Below are 15,545 nucleotides of genomic sequence, written 5' to 3'. Positions count from 1 at the left end.
AATTTGCAAAAAACAATTCACTCAATTAATGTTTCCTTTTTTCTTATTGCTTAATCAGACTATGATTTTTACGTATTTGTTTGTAATTTTAAATGTTTTGTGTGAAAAAACTTCAGCATGTGGATTATTTGTGAACACTGTGAGCAATACTTTGAGTACTCAGTATTTGCAACTTAATATCTGAGCTGTACGATTGCTCATCTAAGTCAAATTGTGTTATTTCTGTTCCCCAACTGGATGACCTATCCTTAAAGGCTAAATTAATTTTGATCCATGCAGATCCAGAATCAGAGGCTGAAATTAATTTTGACTTTTCAAGAATCTTACAAACAAAATGTTGTTTGTATGGATGTTCAGGAAAAGTGAATAAAAAGGACTATAAATATGGTTGAAGGGAACATCTATATAGAAGCAGCCAAATTGTTTGTGAATCATTTTTCTCCTTATCTGCCTGACTCTGTTCCATAGTAAGGAAAACAGTTTTTCCTATTTGTTACTCACAAAACTAAGTAGCCTTCAAGACTTTTTTTTCCCTGAGCTATGACAAAGTGCCAAATTAAAAGGATTGTTTTAATAAGTATCAATCAATTAAATCAATGTGAAAAAAGTTATTGTCTGTCAGTTATCATCATGAGATGTCAATTTCTGCAGCATACCTTGAAATCCTTATTACTCCTTAAACTGGCAAAGAAGTTTTGCCTGCATAAGGACTCTATCAAAACAATATTTGCCGTTGAAAATTCCATTTATATATTTTGGTGCCTAACTGAACATGACTGTAACCGACCCCATATTTTAACATACAGATTTTGGTATCCAAGGAACTTCTTGTTAGGCACCCCAGCTATAAACTCAAGGTTTGATGCAGATGGTATTCTGAGTCTGTTTTTGATCTGTAAGTCCCATTCTAAGGGAGGTAATTCTTCAAAAATTGTACCTTAAATGGAAGCTTCCTCCTTCCCCATATAGTTAAGAAAATGTTAACCTTGGTGTAACTCCATTTTACTTCAGTAGAGTTACATCTTGCTTACACCACAGCTGATGTTGGTCCATAATGTTTTGTTGAAAATTAATTTGAAAAAAAGTCATCTCAATCCAGACAAAAGATCAGAATAAATAAGCAGAACACAGAGATCCTGTCCATGTGCACAATAGTTGTTCAGCTGACAAGGAATTTTTGCTTTAAAAACAATTGTTCCTATCCCATTCTCCATACCAGAAAGGGAATTTTATTTTTTCAGTATTTTATTTTTTGTTTAAAGGTTAAACCACAAAGTTCTGATTATTTATCTGCTATTTGAGACAGAAGAAGCAGTTTACACACTGTTTGAATCTGGGCCCCACATTATCACAAATGATGTCACTTTTCAACAAGGTGGTGACAACCTGGAAGAGGCTCTGAAATATTAATTTTTAAACTTGCTTTTAGGATTCTTCTCTGCAAAGAAAGTAAGTGTGAATGGTATTTTTAGATACACTACTTAGCATTGTGGAGCAGTAGTATTTATAGATCAAACAAAGAGAAGATGACAAGCGCCATAAGCCCATTTATAAAAGTATCTTTTAAAATGTTTTATTACTTTGTTTTCCTCAGCAGTTGGCTCATCTCCATTGACATGCTGCTGCCCTCACACAGATCTTTCTTGTTCATTTGATAATGTTTTCTAAGTGCTCTGCACACCCAGTGAATGCTTTGCTGGACATTCTTTTCAACTCCCTCGGAAGTTTCCCATTTGATTCCTTACTGCCTTTTAAGTATGCTGCACATCCTCAGAGTGTCTCATTATTCTTTCCATTTATGTTAAAAGCTTTTAAAATACATTTTAATGATGCATAAGAGCAACATGGTGAACCTAATAGCATACTATTGATTTTCATCCAAAACAGACATTTGAACATTTCAATACCATTTAGCAATGTGTATATTTAATATGATTTGCAAACAAGGAAAGTACAACACATTACTTTTCTACTAAAATTAGATACAAATTAAGTAGTTGCAGTAAGCTACCTCAAAAGTCTATTTTTTTCAGTGTCTTCAAAATACCAGTGTCAGTAATGATCACTGGTACAGGGAGTAGAAGAAAAAACCACAGGATTACTGTATTTGCACACCGCTTCCACTTATCTGCCAGTAACAGTCATGAACAGGATATTAAGAATTCAGACACCGGTGTCGCTGGTGGAAAATATGCTGTGTTAGATACTGTGATTTGCAGTTTATCTAGCTGTGTGACATCCCAATTGCTATATGGATACCTTCTGGGCAAGCCGTAGCCGGGCACAGAATAGACAGTAAAGCAAGATGTTATTTGGCCATAATTCAGACTCAGTGGGCAGACTAGAAAGGAAAACAAGAAAGAAGTATAAAACAGGCACACATATCAACATAAGGTATTTTTTTAAAAAGTGGCAAATCCATAGCAATCCCTGATTGCCACACAAGCTGGTAGTTTTGCCCTTTTAAATGTGCCATGTTCAGGAGAGGTTTACAATCAATTCCATAAGAAAACTGTGAAGCATCCATAATTTCTGCTAAGTATACCATGTGTCTAGATGCCATGAGGTAACATTAACAATAGTGTCATCTAGTTGCACCAAGTGATATATCACTGCTGCATCCCTTGTGTATTAACTAGGGGACTTTATGCTAGGGCTGTTACATCCTTTTTCCTGCAATTGTCAACCACATATAGATGCAAGCCCATTTTACACCAAACACAAACAACCCTATCCAACTTGGCCAGTCTTCTTTTAGTTTGCACACCACCTCTTGCATGCATGTAATTGCTTTTATCTGTACAGCCATTTAAATGTGCATGACACTTTGCAGACAAATGGGAGACATGGTTCCTGCCTCAAGAAATTTATAGTCTAGGTTAGACAGGATATAATAGAATAAAGGGAGAGAGAATAGGTAAGAGAGTGGGGATAGGAGGAAGACGTACACAACATAAGGTCTTAAATTTACTAATTTTCACATTATCCATATTGGTTTGTAACCACATCAATTAGCCAGGACCAACTAACAAGTAATGACTCAGACTAAACAGCAATAAAGAATAAGCAGACACAGGGCCAGATTTAGGGGCAGGCCACCGCCTGGGGTGCTGGACTTGGGGGACACTAGGCTCAGGGTACTGTTTTTGTTGTTAGAGACAAAAGGAAAAATAGAATGAAGTAAAATGTTTCAGATATTCTGTATGTGGATTCATTTTTCTCTAACCTCCTAGAATGTTCTGACCTTTGTAGAATCTTGTGGAACCTTCCAGATTTACTGAGAACTACATTTTCCTCAAACCTCCTAGAATGTTGTCATCCATGCCCTCGAGGGTATAGAAGGGATGGAGCGTCGCCAGTCAGTCAGTGAGATATAAGAACGAACTGAAGTGAAGTGAGAGCCCAGCTGCAATATTGTGAACCTTGTTTTACTGTGTAATTGTGAAAGTGTACTTGTGTTTTAAGATTTGTAGAGTATAAGTAGCAACTAATAAAGGACATATTTAATGAGATGCCAGAGATATTTATCGAACTCTTATCTATGCAATATAAAAGAAATACTGTTACTTCTTTTGCCCTGCTTAACACATAATGTTTGATGACTATCTAAGACTGCGGAACATAGACTTTTGTAATTTCCTCGGTTTGGTAGAGCCTCTTGGGAAATAAGACAATGTCATGCGTGAGCACCTATGTCAAGTAGCTTGTAAAGAAGCTATGGACCGTTACTGCAGTAAAACAAATCAAAACAAATTGATTGACCTTATGGCAAGGAAGGTCCTTGTTAACATATTGATGTGGTTCAGCAAAGCAGAGTATCACATCGTAATAATGGACTGCATTCCCAACATCAGTCAAAGTGAAAAGATGTCATTTACAGTATAAGATTTGTTGACAAAGAGGATGCTGTATCCAAGTAAAAGAAAACTTTATCTGTTTCCAGTCTGTGGACACTTTTACTGGAAAAGGTCTAAGAGAATTGTTTATGAACTTTTTGAATGAGAATAAAATGGAGTTTCAGGACTGCTGCGGCCAAGGCTATGACAATGGCGCGAACATGAAGGGAAGAAACAGTGGCATCCAGGCAAGGATCCTTGTGCTGAATCCAAGAGCTTCCTTCATGCCTTGTGTCTGCCGTTCCCTCAACCTGGTTGTGTCAGATGCAGCATCATTGTCTTTAGATTCAGTATCTCTCTTTGGAGTACTGCAAAGGGTATATGTCATGTTTTCAGCATCAACTATCAGGTGGAAGAGCCTCATGGACAATGTTACAAATCTGACCATGAAGCTGCTAAATGACACTCCCTAGGAGAGCCACATTGACAGCATAAGGCCAGTGAGATACCAACTGACTGAGGTTTATGACGCCCTGATGGAACTGGCGTAGTCAAGTAAAGCCAAGGCCGGAATCCAACACAAGGCGCAAAGCCTGGCAAATCAGATCATTGACTTCAAATTTCTGGTCTCAGTTGTGGTTTGGCATGATATCTTGTTCCAAATAAATGTTATAAGCAAGGCATTACAAACTCAGTTGATGAAGATCACGACTGCAACCACTTTGATGAAAAGCTGCCTTGATTTCATTGTGGCCTACAGAGATATTGGATTTGAAGATGCCATCACTGCTGCCAAAGAAATGATGGAAAACTTGAGTTGAGCCTGTCTTCAAGGAAACTCGTATTCAGGGAAAGAAGAGACAGTTTGGTTACAAGGGCAGAGCTGAGGTAATGGACAGCTTGGGAAAAAAAATTCAAAAGGGAGTTTTTTGCTCACTTGTTGACACTACTCGAGTTTCCATTGAAGAAAGGTTTGGATAAATGAAGCACACACAAAAGATCTGGGGGTTTTTGTATGGCCTTAATAAGCTGCAGGCAGACAGGAAAACACTCTTGAACAATTGTACAGACCTTCACCGGACGCTGATACAAGGGGAATGTTCAGACATCAATGATAAAGACCTCTATGTCAAATTGGACAACATCCGTGACATTTTGCAAAATGGGAAGCACTCTCCACTCCAAGTTCTCCAATTCATTCGTGATGCAGAGCTGAAGAACACTTTTCCTAATGTATGGATAATTTTGAGGATTCTGCTTATGCTGCCGGTCACAGTCACGAAGAGGTGCCTATCTTTGCTTACAATCCTTGGCTGGGAACCTCTCCCATAGAGGGTGGTTTATGTACCTGAGCTGTTATTGCTAGAATGAGTTATGCACCTACGTAGCTCCACACAAAATGGTCAGGTGGGGAAGAGGAATCCCTTCAGCCTACTGGTTAGGATTTTCATCTGGGCTATAGGAGACCCTAGGTCAATTCCCCACTGTGCCTGATGAGGAGAAAGGTTTGAACAGGGGCTCCCCACCTCTTAGGTGAGTGCTCTGGCAACAGGCATTGAGTAATTGTGATGTGGGTCTCTTTGGATCTCTACTATTAACATCATTATTATACTTAAATTAAATAATTACATGTTAATTGGGTCAGAAAAAGAGTGTGAATTATTCTGTTGTCCAGTGATTAGGGCACTCAGTTGGGCAGTGGGCAATCCCTGTTCAAATTCCTTCTCCTTATCTGGCAGAGGGGAAATTGAAGCAGGGTCTCCTGTGTCCTGGATGAATACTCGAACTACTTAGCTAAAGTTTATAAGAGAGGCATCTTCTGGCTACCTTGTGTGGAGCTAGGCAGGTGCCCTGCTTTCATATGGGTGCAAATAATGAGTAATGCTGTTGAAGTCAATGGAGTTACACAGGTATAAAACCAATATGAGTGGATACTCAGACCTTGTATTAGTGGAGGAGGAAGGAGCTACCACTATCTCTTCTTCAGACTAAGGGCTAGTTTACACTTAAAATTTACAAGAGTACAGCTGTATCGGTACCACTGTAAGAGAGCATGTGTAGCGTGTAATTTCAACGGGAGAGAGCTCTCCTGCTGACATCATAAAACCACCTAAATGAGTGGCGGAAGCTGTGTCAGCAGGAGAGCGTCTCCTGCTGACATAGTGCTGCCCACACAAGCACTTATACCAGCAAAACTTATGTCACTCAGGGGAAACGCCAAACAAGTGTTGTTTCTTTCAGTCTGAACAAAGAGACATTAGGAAATCTTTTCTACAGAAACCATCAAGGTATAGATTAACAAGCCTGTGCTCTCTATTATTTTCCTAAGCCCTTCTGATAGGAGAAATGGGGTGTGAGGGGGAACCACAAAACATCATGAAAACTATAGTGTTCTTTCTGGTCTGAGATAAAAGTGTAGAAAACAGAATGCTATTATGCGCTGCAGAAGTGAGAGAAAAAAGAAATAAATATTAATCATATTTATCCATATCACATTCACACTAGAAATTATTACCAGCATAAAACAGAAGAAGACTACACTAAAAAGAGGGAGATATCAAGTTAATCCACACTTTGCTCTAACTGTTAACTTAGAGGCCTACAAAATAAAATTCAAAGCTTTAATCTGCTCCTCAGGAAGGTCTCATCATAATCAAGACTGTCTTCACCTTGGAGAAGTATAAGATTTTATATCCTTTCAACAACTGTTTTTAGAGTTAACTGTTATAACCCTGGATATTCTTGTTATCCATATAATGTCCAGTTCCTCTCTGAATCCTGTTATGTTCTTGGCCTCAATGATATCCTGTGGCAACAAGTTCCACAATTTAATTACACGTTATGTGGAAAAAATAGTCCTTTTATCAGTTTTGAACTTATTCCTTTCAATTTAATTGAATGGTAAGATTTTGTACATCATCTTTGTTTTGTTCATAGTTATACCTCACAGATTAACAAACTACTCACAGAAACAGGGAGTGAAGTTAGATGTTTCACATCCTATAAAAACTTCTGATTGTGGTAAGCCAGAAGTGTAAGCTTAAGGTCAAGGAAGAAATAATAGTTCATACTGTAGGAGTAAGCGAAGGGGAATTTCTGTCACTGTAGTTATGCGGAACTGAAAACATTCTGTTCTCTACCTACTTGCCTTTTGCATTGTCCTTTTGCTTCCCCAGGCAACCCCTTTAGACTTCTTTCTGGGACATTATTATTATGATTATTTCTAATACAGTTGTGCTTACAGCCGCTCACAAAACAAATGGAGTAGCTCCAGACATGCTCAGTATCAGCAAATATGCTAAATGAGACAGTCCTACCTCTGAAGAGCTTAAGTTCTAAATAAGCAAGAAAGGCACAAAGTGCGAGAAATAGATACATAAGAACACACAAATGGCCATACTGGGTCAGACCAATGGTCCATCTGGCCCAGTATCCTGTCTACTGACAGTGGCCAGTGCCAGATGCTTCAGAGGGAATGAACAGAACAGGACAATTATTAAGTGATCCACCCCCTGTCATCCAGGCCTTGTCTACACTAGAAAGTTTTGTCAATGAAGGTTACATTGGTGATCAAAAAGTGCTGTACACAGCACTCGTGTCACTAAAGCACATCCACACTTGGTGCTGTAGCATTGACAGTGAGAGCAGTGCACTGTGGGCAGCTATCCCACTGTACAGCTCGCCCCCTTGTGCCACTAGAGGTTGTCAGAAGGCGGAGAGGATCGCAGTGCATCATGGGTTTGGGCTCAACATCCCATGACGCAGTGATTTCCATCCCGTCATTCCATGGGTTTCCAACTGTGCTTCATGGCATTTTTCAATGGCCCCAGTTTCCTGAGCACCTGCCATCTCTATATGAAAGGATGGATCCTGCACTGCTCTCCACTGTTGCTGTCAGTGTTTTGAACACATCGTGACTGGTTGCACAGTATATCATGAGCTCCCAGTCGGAACAGAAATCCCAGGTGGCTGACCTGCTGTGTTCCATGCAAACAAACAGCACCAGATTACAGTTTGCATTCACGGAGCATCTGCACACACGGCGCACCACCGCTTTTGGGTGCGTGAAACAAACACTGAGTGGTGGGATCGCATCGTTATGCAGGTCTGGGATGGTGAGCAGTGGTTGCAGAACTTTCAAATGCGCAAAGGCACCTTCATGGAACTCTGTGTGGAGGTCACCCCTGCCTTGCGGTGTAAGGACACCTGAATGAGAGCTGCACTCTTGGTGAAAAAGCAGGTGATGATCACCGTGAGAAAGCTGGCAACTCCAGACTGCTATCAGTCGGTCGCTAATCAGTTTGGAGTTGGGAAGTCCACTGTTGGAGTTGTATTATCGTAAGTGTGCAGTGTCATTAATGGAATTCTGTTATAAAGGAGACTCTGGGAAATGTTCATGAAATAGTGGATGGCTTCATATTGGCTTCCCAATAGTGGATGGGATTTCCTAACTGGTGGGGCGATGGATGGCACACATATCCCAATTTTGGCCCCGGACCATCTTGCAGCTGAGTACATCAATAGAAAGGGGTACTTCTCTATGGTCCTTCAGGCACTTGTGGATCACTGTGGGCATTTCACTGACATCAGTGTGAGTTGGTCAGGGAAGGTGCATGACGCAGGAACACTGGCCTGTACAGGAAGCTGCAAGAAGGAACTCTCTTTCCAGACTAAAAGATTCCAATGGGGGTTGTTGAGATGCCCATAGTGATTGTTGGAGACCCAGCCTGCTCATTAATGCCATGGTTCATGAAGCCTTATACAGGCAATTTGTATAGCAACAAGGAGCACTTCAATAACAGGCTGAGCAGGTGCTGAATGACCGTGTGTTTGGCAGATTAAAGTCTCGCTGGAGATGGCTTTATGGCAGGCTAGACCTAAATGAGGACAATATTCCCGTGGTTATTGTGGCCTGCTGTGTGCTCCATAATTTATGTGAAGATAAGGGTGAAATGTTTGCCCCTGGGTGGACTGCAGAGTTGGATCACCTTGCATCTGAATATGAACAGTCATATGTTAGGGGTATTAGAGGGGCACAACAGGGGGCCATTCGGATCAGGGAGGCATTGAGGGCCCATTTTGAGAATGAGAACCAATAAGGTGTTTTTGTGAACAATGCTGTGCCATGCCATGACTGTTATCCAGCTTGAGCTGTGCATCAATGACAGGTGCAAGTACCATACGCAACACAGAAATAGAGAGTCTTATGGTTCTCACAGCTTGTCTTTATTAAATGAAAAAACCTGACAACACAAACAAAAGACTGGGTTGGAGGGGAGAAAGCAGTGAGGGCGGTGTGAGCTATGACAGCTGGGTGTAAGTCCAGTCCAGCTGTCGCTCTCAGAGCTGTCTGAAGGGGTGGAGTGAAAGGGGTAATGAGATGGGCTGAAAGTTTGGTAGGAATGGGTGTGGGGAGTTTGGGCAGTGCATGGAAAACAGTTCTGTCGTTGCTGCGAGGGGGGACAAGCATGCATGAACTTTGTCTGCAGTGTTACCATTGTCTTTAGCAGCTCCATCTGCTCCTCCATGGCTCATGATGTGCCAGCACTCGATCATGGTTTTCCCTCCTTTCCCGTCTATCAACTTTCAGACACAGATTATCTCCAGGGCCTTTTTTCTCTTTTTTACCACCTCAAAGGACTAGAGGAGTTCTTGAAACATCTCTTCTTTGCTTCTCCGAGGTCATTTCCTTAGCAGCTGTAGGCTCTCTGGAGGTGGGGGGTTTTTGCTGTGAAGGCCACCTCTGTAGAAGCACAATAAACAGTGAATAGAAGCATTATTGTGGGTGCCCTAACACTATAGATGCATTGTTGTTAAATACACCTCTTTCTGACTGTCCCCTGGGAAGAGCACAGCTCTGTGATCAGCCTGCGCATGATGAGTTTTGCGGGGGGTGGGTCATCATACTGGGTAAGAGGTTCTGGGTGAGTGGTTGGTTGGGGCATAAATGCAGGTAGATAGGGATAAAATTTTTAATTGTACAACCATTTTCCACAGGCGGGGGCCATAAAAGCTGATATCTTGCTCCTGAGAGTACACAGGGATGCTAGGATGCATCTCCTCCATGTGAGCAGCTTCAAATCGAGTCCCTGTGTTGCTCACCTGTGTGCCGCTTTGGTCACTGCACAAGTGATTGCCAATTGGCGTGGGAAAGTGTCCTACTATCGAGGGAGAAACAAAGCTGCTCTGCCGAGGAATCTGAGACAGAGGATTGCCGAGTACCTACAGGAAAGTTTCCTAGAGATCTCACCAGAGGATACCCATGAAATCTTGGTTTGCATTAACATGCTTCTCAGCCGCGTTGCCTACTGCTCAAGGGAATCGGAAGCAAATGAAAACACAGCTACTTTTGTGCATTTCTACCCTTCAACTACCTCTATCATTTAACAAACCAAAGGACACCTGTGCCTCCTGTACACAAGGAGCATCGACTCTGAAAAACATTTACCAGAGCTCCACTCTCCTGCATGCCAGAGCTGCAGGGCTGGGACTCACTAGAACCCTCCGGAATCGCAAAGAGATCCTGGCTCCCCACATCACCAAATGACCTGGTCCCTGGCTCCGGTTCCTCATCCAAACCCACCTCCTCATCAATGACTACTTTGTTGGGGTTGAGTCTGGTATCTGCTGCCTCTGGGCATGCAGAGGTGTGCATGGGTGTCTTGGGGGTGGAGGTGGGATTGCCACTGAGGATGGCTTCCAGCTCCTTAGAGAAGCAGCAGGTCTTTGGCTCGCCACCACAGTGACTGTTTGCCTCCCTGGCCTTTTGGTTGCCTGCCACAGCTCCTTGATTTTTCTCTCAGCATTGCAGTGTGTCCCATTCATAGCCCTTCTCCACCATGGCATGAGAAATCTGACCATAAGTATCAAAGTTCCTTTAGCTGGAGCACAGCTGGGACTCCACGGCTGACTCTCCCCAAATGCCAATGAAATCCAGAAGCTCCAGTGTGCTCCAAGCGGGAGAGCTTTTGGTGCATGGAGCTGACGTGATCAGCTGAGAAGATGCGATGTGAGATCTCCACACCGACCAAGCAAGAAGTGGAATTTCAAAAATTCCTGGGACTTTGAAGGGGGAGTGGTGGTTGGCTGCAGAGCAACGGAGTTCAAACTGATGGCCAGAGTGGTCGGGATGGGCACTGTGGGACACTTTCAGAGGCAGTTATTGCAACATAAACAAGCGCGGTGTTTATACTGACCCTTTGTTGATTTCAGTTGTGCGAAAAAAGCTCTACGCCTCTCTTCGAGGTGGTTCTATTGTGTCGAAAAAGCAGGGCAGTTTTGTCGGCAGGGGAGTGATAGTAGTGTGTATACCAGCACTGTTTTGTTGAAAAAAGCTGACTTTGGTTGACAGAATAGTCTAGTGTAGACCAAGCCCCAGTCTCAGCTTCTGGCAATCAGAAGTTTAGGGACATCCAGAGCATGGGTTTGCATCCATGACCATCTTGGCTAATAGCCATTGATGGACCTAACCTCCAGGAATTTAGCTAATTCTTTTTTCAGTCCAGTTATTCTTTTGGCCTTCACAACATCCCCTGGCAATGAACTCCACAGGTTGATTGTGTGTTGTATGAAGAAGTACTTCTTTATGTTTCTGCTTATTAATTTCATTGGGTGACCCCTGGTTCTAGTGTTATGTGAAGGGGTAAATAATATTTCCCTATTCACTTTCTCCACACCATTCATGATTTTATAGACTTCCTTAGTCCATATCCCTCTTTAGTCATCTCTTTTCTAAAATGAACAATCCCAGTCTTTTTAATCTTTCCTCATTTTTGTTGTCTTTCTCTGTAGCTTTTCCAATTTTAATATATACCTTTTGAGATGGGGCAACTAGAACTGCATGCAACATTCAAAGTGTGGGCATGCCATGGATTCATATAGTGGCATTATGATATTTTCTGTCTTCTTATCTATCCTTTTTCTAACCGTTCCTCCTAACATTCTGTTAGCTTTTTTGACTGCCGATGCACATTGAGCAGATGTTTTCAGAGATCTACCCATTATGACTCCAGAATACAATGCACAAAAGGCAGATTGGGAACTGAGAGACAGAGGTGTTATGTGATTTGCATAATGTTACACTAGAAATCTGAGGCAGAGCTAGGAACCTAAAGTCGGTCTTCTGAGTCCAAGTCCTATGCCTTAACTACAGGAGTATTCTTAGTGCAAAAGGACAGCATATCCCAATAAGCTCCTCAATTTACTTTCCTCATGTGCAGTGTGGTAGATCACACAGCTACAGTTGTCATCAATTCCATTGTATAGATCAGTTGGCAAAATGATCCAGGAACAGAGCAGTTAACACCTGTCCCACATCTGGAAACAAGGTGTGTTAGATTGACTACATCCCAAATTTCCACTTGCTACAGGAGTCTTGAAGTTATTTCCACTTTCACAGTAAATGCCAAAATTAAGGACATTTTATGTCAAGTTTGGTAACAGTCATCTAGATATGATACATCAACTGGGAACTATGTTATGATAGTTTGATGTTATGGGAATGTTTCTGCAAACACACAGGATCTCTGTATCACTTTGTTGCTATTGTCATGATGATTGTCAGTAAAGAAGAACATCTAAGATAACACTTCTCTGACAAACAATTATATATGTTGTGTAACTGTAACATGAAGGCATGAGCTCACATACACGCCACAGTAAATAGCAACCTTGTAAAAAAAAGATCATTGTGAAATGCTGACGTTGTATCAGAAAATTCTGTATTCACAGTAAAAAGCTATATAGTTTGTTCATACAAATTGGTTGTGGTCAGAATATTACTTCTGAATATTTAAAATTTCTAATATTACAACTTTCTCAACAAAGGGAGAAAGCTACTTTTTTTACATGTGAAAGGGTGAAAAGGTGCAAAGACAGCCTGATATTTAAAAAGTAAAAACAATAATACTTAGTACTTTCCAGTTTTTTGAAGTGCTTTATAAACGTTAATTAATCTTCAGACCCAACTTTAAGATTGTGTTCAAGTAGTATCCCCATTTTACAGATGAGGAAACCAAGGCATTGGCTTAAGTGCAGAGTTTTAAAAAATGTGCACTGATTTTTTGTGCTGAACTTGATACCTTGAGCCGGACTTTCCAGGGTGTTGAGTACCCATAACTGACATTGACTTCAGTTGAAACTGAGTGCTGAGCACCTATGGAAAATTAGGAACTAGTTGTCTAAATTTACTCAAAATTAACAGATATGTCTGAAAATTTGCAGTGTGTTGACTTGATGTGTCGATATATGTCAGAAGCGATCAGTTCCTGAAAGAAATGGATAATTTTAAACTTCCAAAGCCTTTCAGTTTTGTCACCATTGCAGAGTAGCAAGAATGGAAACAAGATTTTCCAGATTTTAAGACAGCAATTGTAAAGTACAAAGCAAAACAAAGGAAGAAAGAGATGTCCAAATAAACACACTATTCTGTGCAATTGGGGTGGGAAGCAGAGCATGTTTCCAAATCATTCTACTTCTCTAATAAAGAGCACACAGATGGTTCTGAGGCATTTCTGTGAAAGCGTGATGAATATTTTCTCCCTGAAAAGAATATAAAACATGAAAGAGCATGTTGTTATCAGCATTGCCAAAATGAAGGAGAGACAACTCAGGCCTTTATTAGAAACCTATGTGAATCGCCTGAATACAATAAGCTTGAGGAGAGCAAAGATAGAAATCAGAGACAGATTTTTAGAAGGGATACATGAGAAACAGCAATTGACCATTCTTTCTTTTTTACTTTTTTTATTACCTTGATATTTTCTCTTGGAATCATATAATCTCAATTTCACTTTTTTGTGTCCACATTAAAAGAAAAAAGACCATATTGTTCATCATCACAAACAGGAAAAAAGTCTGAAAATTCTGTACAAATGGAGACAGTCAGAGACTTACATTAGACTGCTGCCAGGACAGGAAGAAATCAGACAGTGCTAGCACATAGAAAAGCATGGGGGTATAGTAATTGTAAGATAGAAACCGAAATATAGTATCCATCAAAGAGAGCTGCAAACACAACCATATGCAGAGTGATTGCTTGCCAGGAAAAACGGCCATGTGCTGAAAGTGTAAAAAGAAAGGCCATTGAGCTAGAGTTTGTCACATCAAAACAATGCAAGAAGTAATAACAGAAACTTTTTTTGGAGATCCCTAGAGTGTGAGAATGACTCAAAACCTGATTAGAAAATTATCTTAAAGGAGAGCCACACGAATATTAGTTTTAGCATTGACTCAGATGCTGCTGACACTTCTCTGCTATCAGAATTGATTTATGATACCGTTTTGCCACTCTGGCTGCTTCTGTCTACCAGTGCCACTTTGAAATCCCCAGGAGGTGTGCCACAATGCAAAAGGCAGTTTATTGAATGAGTGGAATCAAAGGGCAAGCCATACATTTTCCATATTGTTGTGGTCTGCAGTGACAACATGGATGTGAACCAAATGAATTTGAACGCTGTTCAGTATATAAAGATTGCACTGAAACCCAATGTAGAGTTCTATTGTGTACTGAGTATTACTCAGAGAATATCTGCTCCACGGCTGCCAAAAGGCTGGCAGAATTAGAAAGAATGGAGAGTAATGGTGTTATTGTGAGAATTTCTGAACAGCTGAGGGGTGTGTGCTCCTATTGTTTCTGTCATAAGGGAAAAAAGAGAAGATACAGATGTATGTTGATTGTCCATTTTGAAATCCAAAAATTCTGAGGAAAAAGCATATTTAGCATACACTTGTAAACATCCTTCAGAAGCTGGATAGGAGGTATGCTCAAGCCTACATGCTTCTAAAGGGTTGTGAGAAATCCCAGTAGAAGAATATTGCTAAATTAGGCTGTGATCCTGCATGTTCCTCTGCATAGGCATACCCAGAACCCCTGCACTGAGCTGCTTTCAGGATGGGGACATAATAGCTTGAGTGGATAAACAACATTTCATGTGTTTTCTATTTTGCATTTGTAATATGTCTGATATTTTTCACTGAGAAAGGGCTCAGCTATTACAAGACTCTAAGAGGGCGTTACTGTCTACATGGACGATATTCCGGTGTGTGGATGTTCAGAGGAAGAACACAATAAGCACCTAGAGGAAATCTTTAAAACAATAAGCACTTCTGGTCTGAAACTCAACAAAGAAAAATGCAAACTGTGCCAAAATATTTCCACTTTCTTGGCCATCAGATTAGTCAAGATGGACTTTATTCAGATCCAGAAAAAGACAACCATCTTAGAAATGCAGTCTCTTAATCTATGCAAAGCCACAAATAAGGGGCATAATAAACAATCTTGGAAATCTTTTTACAGAAGCACCTAGTTATTGCTGAGCCACTGAGGGACTCTTCGAGCTTGAAAGTCGAATGAACATGGGGAATTTGAATAAGGAATTAGTCTTGAAGGAAGCAGTAACTAGCATTGGGGGCTCCAGTCTGAGCTTTCTTTGATACTGCATATCAAATAATTGTGTGCATGGATGCCAGCAGTTGCAGTGCTGGGAGGGTATTACTGCCATAATGAGTTTTCATATTTAAGCCATTACCTTTCTCTTCCAAAACATTGCTACTGCACAGGCAATTGCAAATAGAAAAATGTCAGGCCTGTGCCTCAATTTATGAAAGCTTTCTTATTTCTGGACTTTTCACGTAGCCAAATTATTTATACCTTTAAGCCTACTTCTGCCACCATTCCTCATGATTAGTAGGATTCACTCATGTGAGAAG

The sequence above is a fragment of the Emydura macquarii genome, unplaced genomic scaffold, assembly GCF_026122565.2.
Source record: "Emydura macquarii macquarii isolate MOO-44397 ecotype Brisbane River unplaced genomic scaffold, CSIRO-AGI_Emac_v2 contig_2531, whole genome shotgun sequence".
NCBI classification, from domain to species: Eukaryota; Metazoa; Chordata; order Testudines; family Chelidae; genus Emydura; species Emydura macquarii.
This window is presented reverse-complemented; position numbering follows the sequence as displayed.